At 38.9% G+C, this 10,704-nt stretch overlaps 1 long non-coding RNA gene across 2 annotated transcripts; it reads left to right on the top strand.

Moving 5' to 3' along the window:
* The first annotated feature begins 5,066 nt into the window (after positions 1–5,066).
* On the top strand, positions 5,067–7,065 carry LOC117628095. 2 transcript variants are annotated; one of them, XR_004585899.1, is made up of 5 exons: positions 5,067–5,182; positions 5,272–5,335; positions 5,440–5,651; positions 5,742–5,800; positions 6,717–7,065. It is a non-coding gene; the product is annotated as an uncharacterized LOC117628095 (long non-coding RNA). The 2 variants fall into 2 exon arrangements; XR_004585898.1 differs by lacking the exon at positions 6,717–7,065 and having other exon boundaries at positions 5,069–5,182; positions 5,742–6,114.
* Positions 7,066–10,704: the final 3,639 nt, after the last annotated feature.

Below are 10,704 nucleotides of genomic sequence, written 5' to 3'. Positions count from 1 at the left end.
TGAGACAGAGTATTTTTGTTTGGGTTTTAATATCTATGAATGAAATATTGTTTTGAATTAGGTTAAAGAGGAGGCCCATATGTAAAAAAAAAAACACCATTGATTATTAATATAAATATTGCGTAACTGATAAAATACCACAAAAATAAGATTGGTGATGTGGTTTATGAACAGGGTTTTCCTCCTTTGGGGGTCAAGGTTCAAGTCTCTTCATGCACACTAAATTTCTTACCTTTTTAGGTTGAAGGCAACATAGAGCAGCATCGGCGGCAACCACAGGAGTAGCATGAGCAGTATAAGCAATAGAAGCAGCGGTAGCGGTGGGGAGCTGCAGCGGCGGCTGGAGCTGGAGCAGCAGAAGTTCCTGCGACATCGGCGAGTAGTGAAGGCGGATTGATGGAGGTGGACATGCCTCCAAGAAAAGCGAACTCAAACTTGTGTATGATTTTGTCTCTTACTAACTCACTATATTTCTAAAAATATAATGCTATGAATGCTCTAAAAACTACTATTTGATGACAATTGGATGAATGTTGTAGGATCTTCTCTATTCATAGGCAACAAGGCTCCTGTTCAGAAAATATGTGACTAAAAAATATCAGCAAATGTGCCATTTCATGCTGCAACCATAAGCTAAGAAGTGCAGTGTTTCATTTATTATGAAACAATGCAACTTAAGCCAAGAAGTGCAATGTTTCAATTTCTATGAAACAATGCAACTTTTCATATATGAAACAATGCAACTTATCACATAAAGTATTATTATTTACAAACAAAATAAATAATATTTTATATTTCCTTGGTTAAGAACATGACTATTCCCAATGGATACATACCAATTCGTAAAAATCATGCACTTAAAGTCACGAGTCCCACAATTTAATTTCCATTCAATTATTAAAAAAAATAAAATATTATAATTTTCTAACAGCATGACTTCTAAGTAGTGGCATCTACTTCCTAGTATTAATTGAATATATTAATTACTTTTAATTCATTATTATATTATGTCTCTAAATAGATGGGTACTCCCATGGGTACTCCCATGGGATCCGGATCCCTTGCATTGATTTTCTCTGTCATGATCTGCCTTACTTTTAGGATGATGCGTCAACTTTTAAATCACTTATATTAAATTTTAATGAGATAGCGTATGGAGAACAAAAGTAAAGCAGATCATGGCAGTGAAATCAGAGTAAAGGATCCAGATCCTCTGCTTTGATTTTCTCTACTAGGATCTACTTGACTTTCACTCCTCATTTGCCACGTCATTTGAATTTCAATCCAAAGAATTTAAGGTTGACACATCACTTTTAAAACAAAAACTCAAATTTTCCATAATTAAAAAAACAAAATAGATTTCCTAATTAAACCATCAAATTTGTGTAAATATTGTCAGAGATAAGAACTACATTTGTCACATAGTGGCATGTAACGAAGAAATTGACTTGTAACGTAACAAATTTAATATTTCCAAAAAGGTTAAAAAATGGAAACATTTAAAAGATTGAGACTTAGCTAAAATAGGATCCATAATCTATCATAAATGTTTTTTAATGAGTTGATTTTATTATCTTCTTGTCAATCAGACCAAATAAGGGTTAAATTTTTGAAAGTTCTTTAATGCCCCTGAGAAATAAATGTAATAAAACAGATGATTCTTTAATATACAAGGGTAAAATGGTAAACACAAAATAATAAAATAAAATTTGAAGGAAAATTTTTGTATTTTCATTGTCCTTTATTCTTGTGGAGTCGCAATTGCCCAAAGCCATGAAATTTCCTCAAAACCATTTAACGTTCCAGTGCGTACCCAATAAGAGAAAAAAACAACCCAAAGCAAAGGAGCTACCAGCACATTCCCAACAATTTCCAATGATCTGAATGAACTCAATGGAGCTACCAGCACATTCCCAACAATTTCCTTCCCAAAATTAAATCCATACGGCACTGGTTCACTATAGGCAATTAAAAAACAGCTTAATTGGTACACAGAAGGTGATACACAAACAAAATTGATGCATACATAAAAGTAAAAGACCTAACTGCACAAGACTTGGAAAGAGCCTCAAATGCACAAGACTCAGCCTCAGCCTATACAATCAAACTCTCCCAGAAGGCCCAATTGCCTGGAAGTACAAGATGGTTAGTCTTGGAAAGAGCCATGAAATGGGGAAAAAGAAGCTACCTTGCAACAATGGCTAAAATCACAGCAGACGCATAGAGACGAAAGCAAAGGAGGCTGAGGGAGAGAAAAGCCCACGTCGAAGCCAGCCCACCCAACAGGCCTTAGAGCAACTCCACCCGTTTGCCCTTAGCCATGGCAAGGGTGGAGCTAGGGCAAGCACTATTCACGTGAATAGTGCTTGCCCTTGCAAATAGTAAATTGTGTCTCCACCCGTTGCCCTTAGCCATGGCAATTACTATTCATTTTTTTGTTTTTTCCTCCTATTTTTTAATGAAAATAATTAATTTGGGTAATATTTTCAGATAAGATTTTCGGATTCCTACGTGTCAAGACTATTCATAATCAGATAAAATTTTCGGATAAGATATTTGGATTCAAATTTCGGATTAATTTCAAAGTTCAAATTTCAGATAAATTTTTGGGTTCAAATTTCGAATGAATTTCAAAATTCAAATTTCAGATAAATTTGGGTTCAAATTTCAGATAAATTTGGGTTCAAATTTCGGATGAATTTCAAAATTTGAATTTCATACAAATTAGGGTTCAAATTTCGGATGAATTTCAAATTTCAGATAAGATTTCATCCAATAAAATCAAGCCACGTGGCATGTCTATCTTGCCAAATTTTTCTATAAAACCAGAGTCCCAGCTCATACCTCTCACACCACATCTTTCTATATTTTCATTTCTGAGAGTTTATAATTCATACTTCATTCATTCTGAATGGAAGAATTTAGGAGATGCTTGGAGAGACAAGAGAGAGAAAGAAGAGAGAGAAACCGTAGAGCAGATGAAGTCAATGAGTTGCAGAGACAAGTCGATGAGCAAGTTCTCATAGCAGTGGCTTTGGAAGAAGAAGAGAACCAAGGTCGCCGCCATAGTTCACAAGCCGGCCGCCGCCGGAATGTGGAAAGACATAGGCATTCTAGGGGTAAGAATCTTTTGGAAGATTATTTTATCCCAACTTCTTTGTACTCTGATGTTGATTTTCGAAGGCGATTTAGAATGCAACCTCATTTGTTCAATAAAGTCATGCATGATATTTGCAATTATGATGCATACTTTGTTCAAAAGTGTGATGCTACTGGGGTTTTGGGGCTTCTTCCGGAGCAAAAGCTTACAGCTGTTATACGAATGTTGGCGTATGGAGCATCTGCTGATCAGGTGGATGAGATTGCCCGGATGGGGAAGTCCACTACGTTGGAGGCTTTGGTAAGATTTTGTCAAACTGTTGAAACTCTGTACACTAGGGACTACCTGCGTAGACCTACTCCCAGGGACCTCCAACGGCTTCTACAAAAAGCCGAAGCTCGAGGATTCCCTGGAATGATTGGTAGCATCGACTGCATGCATTGGCAATGGAAGAATTGCCCAACTGCCTGGCAAGGTGATTATGGAAATCGAAAAGGTCAAAAAAGTATCATCCTTGAAGCTGTTGCTGGGTTCGACACATGGGTTTGGCATGCCTTCTTTGGAGTTGCAGGATCACAAAATGACCTCAACGTGCTGGGTCAATCCCCCGTCTTCAACGATGTATTGAGAGGCCAGGGCCCCAATGTCACCTATGAAGTGAACAATACAGTATACCAGACGGGATACTATCTAGCTGATGGCATCTACCCGAGGTGGACTGTTGAAGGAAAATGGTGATCCTCCTAATATAATTTCACCACCACTAATTAAATAATGGGGTTTTATTATTTTAGGTTCGACCCATTCGAGACGCAAGTCTCTTAATTACAATCCCTTGCTTCAAGGGAAAACCCTTTGATTCCATCATAAAAAAAAAACAGAACGTGTGTGTTTGATTTTGCAGCTGCTCCCAAGTCCAAACTCAGGATGCCTACGTATCCTTTGCGGGAATCAAGCCACTCGTAGTTCAAAGATTCATGATGAATAAATGACTCATCACAAAACGAAGAATTTGAATGGGTTTGATTGAGGAGTTTGAGTGAATTTATCTGAATAAACCAGGGATTCGATATGGAAATATGTTTGGGATGGTTGCATCTAGATTGAATCTCTAGATTGCCTACGTACCCTTTTAAAGGGATCAAACCAACGTAGTTCGAGCATTTGATTGGATTTTCAAAGAATGAATGACCCTTTGAAATAATTTGTTGTTTAAGAGATATGAATTTGATCTCACTGAAATTTGCACGGGTAGATGACCCATGAGAAAATTTGGAATGGTTTTGTACCATTTGCGAAATTTAGGATTTTCGTATCAATTATTTGCTAATTGATACGTTTTTTTATTTTGAAGGGAATTTTGGACGGACCAATTTTGATTTGAGGAAAAGGTCCATCCAACTTTATTTGATGGTTTGTTAACTGGTATTTTCTACCAATTGAGAATTGTCAATGGTTGGCTCCATTAAATATGTGGGAGTTGTTATACTGTTTGAACACTTGAATTTGAAAGATGACCCACTTGCCCTTCATCATTCTTTGACGATTTTTGGATATTTGGCTAGGAACATGCGAGTCTCTGCATGTCCAGCAAAACCAATTGGTTGGGCTTTGGGTTTGCTATCATTACATCTTCACTAAACAACAAACTTTTCAACCCACTTTCTTCCTTTACTTTTTCACTAAACAACAGCAGTGCATTCTTTGATTTGTAACTGGAGCTTTTGCTGGGGCAAAGTCCCATTTAGCTTGGCCTATAAACAAAAAGCCCACGTCAAGAGACGCTTTGAGAGCCAGCTGCCAACTGAAACCAAAACCGATATCTATTTGGAGTAGTAGAGATCAATTCAAACTGAGTCACTTCCATTTTTATCTGGAGTAGTTCAAATTAATTCAAACTGGACCAAATTATATATATCTCTTCAATTACTCATCCGTCACAATCAGTACGGAGCTTTGAGTCTGAGATGCAAAAACCAAGGGAAGACGTTGCCTTTGCTCATGTTTGTCAAAGCAGACCATGTAGTCCACTAAAAATGAATTGAAAGTCATCCCAGGCTTTGATTCCCTTTGCTTTGGCAGGTTTCTTTTATTTTTTTTTGTCTTATTCCCCTCTCTTTGCTTTTAGTTTCTTTTCTTCTCATTTGCTTTTCGTCACTTTTCTCTTTCAGCTTCTTCGACTTTTAGGCTTCTTTGTCTTTGGCTTTCAACAGCCCCAACACAGGAGGCTTCTTGGTGAGCCATTTTTTTTGCTGTTTTCCTGCTTGCTGATGCTTTGTGCCTTCTTTTCTTTTCAATTTGATTTGAATTTCTAAGGCTTTGCATATTTTCCTTTGCAGACTCACATCATTTGAGAGGGCCATCATACTGCCCATTAAGGTGCTGGTTTTGCTTTGTCTCAGTTGCTTCATGTTTTGCCAGCAACAAAGTGAGAAGTTTTTTTCTACAGAGGAGTGCTGGCTTAATAATTTTCTTGGGCTGTCTGGCTGGGGATTTTTTCTTTGTTGGCAAACTTTGAAGCACAGAACGTGGGTGTGAATCATCAGCTTTTGTAAGCTTTCTGGCACTCTGTAATTTCTGCATCTCCTTTAATATATTTTCTTCTGTTTATGCCAATGGGTGAGACTTTCTCCATTTGCAGCACGTTTTGCTACCTGTTCTCTCTCCAATCTGCAGACTTGGAATTTTGCTCTGCTGAAGGTGGGTTGAGCATGTAACAAAGCATCTGAACTGTTGATGTTTTCTGTTTTTGGTACTCAAGAACACTCGCAAGGTCTTCTCTGAGTACCACAATGTGCCTATGGACACTCACAAGGTGTTCACAGCACTTGTACAGTGGGATTCTTGTAGAAGCCCATCTGTAATTCACAATAGAGAGGTCCTTGTGAGAGCTCTCTTTGTGTAAGTAGCATAATTATTGCCAATTTGGGAGGATTTGTTCACATTTTTCCCCTGCTACGGTCTCTGTTGATATGATACATTTCTTGATATCAAACATGGAGGAAGTTCAAGCTTCTGTACAATGGCCTCACATACATATTTTTTTGCCTGCAAGTCAGTTGTACATAAAAGGATACTAAATGAATTTGTTTATACCTTCTTAATGGTATTATGACAGAGCTTCGTATCTCTTTTGCTTGCTTCTCTTCTTTGGATTTCTGCAGCAGTTCGGTGCTTTTTTCTCTTCTTGTGGATTTCTGCAGCAATTTGGTACCTTTTTTTCTTTTTCACTTTGCATCCTTTGGTTCCTTTTTATAGACCAAGAGGAACTGACATAGTGGAGCCAGTTGTTGCCTCACGTATGTGGGTGGGAGTAACTTCCCATTTCCAGCCACTACTCAACTCAACGTACATGTTCTGTTAATGCTTAATATTTTCTTGTAAAAATATTAATATTAATTCATTTGGGCCTAAGCCAATTTAGCAACAAGTCCACAAAACCATTTTAGCTATGGGCCCAACTTCTTTAAACTTGGGCCAAAATTTAATTTGCTATGAACGAATTTTTTATCTCAACAGATGCCCCCTCAAGCATCGTCCGTGTAACTTCCTTTATGCGTACGAGGCTTGATAAAAATTTATAACCTTGGACTAACACATATTGCAAAATTTTCAGGCATGGATGCAAATGGTCAATTATACGTCCAACGAGTGCTCGATAAGAAAGGGCTTCCAATTGGTCAAGAATATGATAGGTCTATGCCTTTGAACTCAGTTCAAATTGATGTACCTCCTGAGGATAGAGTCACTTGGTTTACCACTGAGAATGTGAACTCTGGATATTGCGAGTTTATTCCTGATGATGGAATTCTTAAAGTTTGTCGAGTTCACGGTTCAAAGTTTGAAGCCTGCACTTTGATGGAGGTCAACAATAATACCGATGGTGACACTGAAGTTGGCCATAAAAATGATTTTCCTCCTATTTTATGTAAAATGCTCAAGAGCAAAACAGATTGGGGGCGTGAGCTAAGTATTCGGGGTTTAGCAGAGTTTCGTCCTGGCATCCTAGAATGGACTGAGGCCATTTTACGAGACTTCAAAGAGGAATTATTTCGTGCTGAAATCTATGGTGCTGTAGCTGTTTCCCGCTATCCTTATATGTATTCGCTAAGTGTCTGGAAAGCCTTTCTAGAGTTGTGGGGGCCTTTGACCAACACTTTGCACCAAGGGAATGGTGAAATGGGAATATCGTTGTATGACCTGAAGATTATTGGGGGTTTACCCATTTTAGGGGTTCCTTATGAGGAATTTATACCTCCAAATCGAGATTTGCATTGTGAAGCAATGTTTCCGCCAACCATTCGGGAACTTCTTTTAATTTATTCTCAGCTCTGCTCACTTTATGATCAAAAATGTGTATTCTGGGACCAGTGGGTTGCACATTTTTTCAGAGGGAAAATAATTTATGGAACTTTTGGTGAAGGAAACATCTTAAAACCAAGAGAAAATCTGATGGCTCGAAAATTAAATCTGGAGATATCAACTGAAGGAAGATTAACTGCCTTCCTAGCATTCTTTCTTAGCAGATTTGCTCTGCCGTCAAGAGGTTCTCGAATAAGGCCAGAAACTTTTTACATGGCTAGTTTGATGGCTCGAGGAATAAAAGTGTCAATTGCACCAACTGTGTTGGGCTATATATATCATGGCCTTGGGGAAACAGTCACTTGTCCGAGAGGTCCTGGTACTTCTTTAGCTTGTTTTCCAGTTCATTACGTCATTGGGTGGATGGGTGAGTATTTCCCCTGTTTGTATAGATGCCATAATGATATTGAATTTCCAGCTAGTTATCCTCATTTAACTAGGTATGCTGGTATTGCTGCTAACGATATGGACATTTCAAAGGCCAGAGTTATTTTTAGAAGTGACATCTCCATGCGATATCGTCCCAGCGCTTTTGATGAGCATGATGGCCTTACCTTTATGGATGATGAAAAGCTGTTAGATGACCGGTTTGAGATGTTAGTTTGTACGCGTTCATCCAAACTTCCTATAAGGGTTGATAACAAACTTTGGCTGGAGCCCTATCACCCAAATAGATTTGCTCGCCAATTTGGCTTTGATCAGGGTGTTCCTTCTGATAAACTTGGCTTTGGTATCTCCAAGAGAAGTCATTGTAATGTTGAGGATTTGTTCAGAGCTCAGACTTCACTTCTAAGAAGAAACACTTCAGCGCTTTTCTTCATTCCGCGTTCTACTCGTATGGGGCAGTGTACTTATTGGTACTGCCAGTGGTGGATGGGTTATACCGCATCCTACTTGGGTTTGTCTGTGTCAACTGTTTATGTAAACCTGTCCAAGCGTCCTCTCAAGGAAAAACCGATTTATGTAATATCCAATTTGAAAGAAGTTTCCACTGGCTTACAAAAGGAAGTCTTAATTTCCGAGGTGGAAGCAAGAAACTCATCCATTAATGTGAAGCGGCAAAAGGAAACTTCCCGTCCTGGGAAGAGGCAGAAGGAAAGGGCATGTAGAAAAAATGAAGACACTTTCTCTTCGTCTGGAAGCAGTCAAGATGTAAACTTTAAGCGGATTCGTTATCCAAAATCCGATGGTTCTTTGGGCACAGGTCCTGAGAGAGCCAAAGTTACAAAGGATGTGGTTCTTGACAACTCCAATTTTGAAGCAAATTCAGGCTTACTGAATCCTCCGACTGACAATTCTGTGGCGCAAGAATTGGCTAAGTCTTCACCTTGTGGTGCTAACATCATATTTCCATTAGCTAATGGCATGTCATCATTGGAAGGCTGCAAAAAATCAATCTTTGATATTTTTGGCTCAGAGGCGAAGAATTTCAGGCATGTATATATCATTGGTGAAGTGCAAGGTATTTTTGATAAACTTCATTCTTCTAAGTCATCTGACGAGATACTTGCTCATCATGAAGGAATTAAATCAGTGTTTAATGTCTTGCGATCAATGTTGGACATTCTTGATTTTGGCAAAACTGAGCTTGAATGGTTTGTTAACACAATTGACCAAATTTTCTGCCGTGCCTTGCAAATTTCTAAGAATGCCAGAATTGTTGAACAAGGTACTCGGGTTCGCGATCTCATTCGTCGTCATGATGATTGTCTAAACTCCAAAAAGGTAGTTGACTCAGACTTATCGAATTTTACTCGAGAGCTCGAAGACTTAGATGCTCAGGAGTTTGTTGTTAAAGAGGCAGAGGAACGAGCTCGTATACTTCGAGAACAACATGATTCACGAAAGCTTTCTCTTAATTGTCAAATCAAAGATGCCAAAAGTTCCCTGGAGAAACTAAACAAGTTGGATGAAGAGCTTCGCCAGTCACGTTCTGGTGAAAAAGAGCTTCTTGAAATTGAGCATATCGAAGCCTCTTGCAAGTCACAGGAAGTGGAAATCCAAAAACTGATTGCTTCATTGGTTCCCTTTTGTAATAAGTCCTAATATAGCATCATCTCTTTGTAATTGATATCTTTTGGACTTTGTTATTTTCTCTATCATTTTCTTCATGAATAATAAAGCTGCCGGAACATTTATTTAATTTTGACAAGCTGCGCATAATACTTTGTTTTGGCAACTCAATTTCACCTCATGCCAATACAATTGGAGGAATGTTTTGGTGATTTATGGCTGCATCTAGCTATGAAACTAGATTGCCTACGTACCCTGTGAAGGGATCAAGCCAAACGTAGTTCACTCCCAGATTTTAAGGGAGGAAGTGTGTTTCATGACTGCATCTAGTTGTGAAACTAGATTGCCTACGTACCCTGTAAAGGGATCAAGCCAAACGTAGTTCATTCTCATTGAATTGAGGTAATGTAGGGGGATTTTGGGTCTTGTGACTGAATCTAGCTTTTTAGAGACTAGACTGCCTACGTACCCTTTTTTTAGGGATCAAGTCAACCGTAGTTCTTTGCTTGGGCCGCCCTTTCGGGTTTTCAACCCACAAAACCTCTTTTTTTTTTTTGGGAACATCAGGCGTAAAACTTCTTGACGAACTTCCCGTTCACACAAGGATATATGCACTTGCCTTCGGAGTTTGACAACTCGTAGGCACCCTTGGAGAAAACCTTAGTAATGACATAGGGCCCCTCCCACTTGGGTTCAAATTTACCATGCATTTTCCTAGTAATGACGAAGGGTCTTCGGACTGTTAAAACCAAGTCTCCAATTGAGAAAGATCTGAACTTAACTTTTCTGTTGAATGCCCCTGCCACCTGAGCCTGATATATTTCGAGCCTTTGTTGAGCCGCCAATCTTTTCTCATCGAGAGCTTCCAATTCCGCCAGTCTCACATTTGCGTTCGCGTCGGGGTTTGTTAGCTGTAATGCTACCCTTAATGATGGCAATTGGACTTCTAACGGTAGAACAGCCTCGGAACCAAACACCAAATTGTACGGTGTACATCCTGTTGAGTTGCGTATGGTCGTCCTGTAAGCCCATAATGCTTTAGGGAGGCGTTCATGCCAATCTCTTTTGTTTCCTGAGACCATCTTCTTTAGGATATTGCACAATACTTTATTGAAAGCTTCAGCTTGACCATTTGACGACAGATTGTAACTCGCGGAGAACGAGTGTTGAAACTTATACTTCTCGCACAACTTGGTCATGGACTTGCATTTGAAATACAATGCATTGTC

This window comes from Prunus dulcis, chromosome 5 (genome assembly GCF_902201215.1).
Source record: "Prunus dulcis chromosome 5, ALMONDv2, whole genome shotgun sequence".
Lineage (NCBI taxonomy): Eukaryota > Viridiplantae > Streptophyta > Magnoliopsida > Rosales > Rosaceae > Prunus > Prunus dulcis.
Note: the sequence above shows the minus strand (reverse complement) of the source record. Positions and strands in the feature narration are given on the sequence as shown.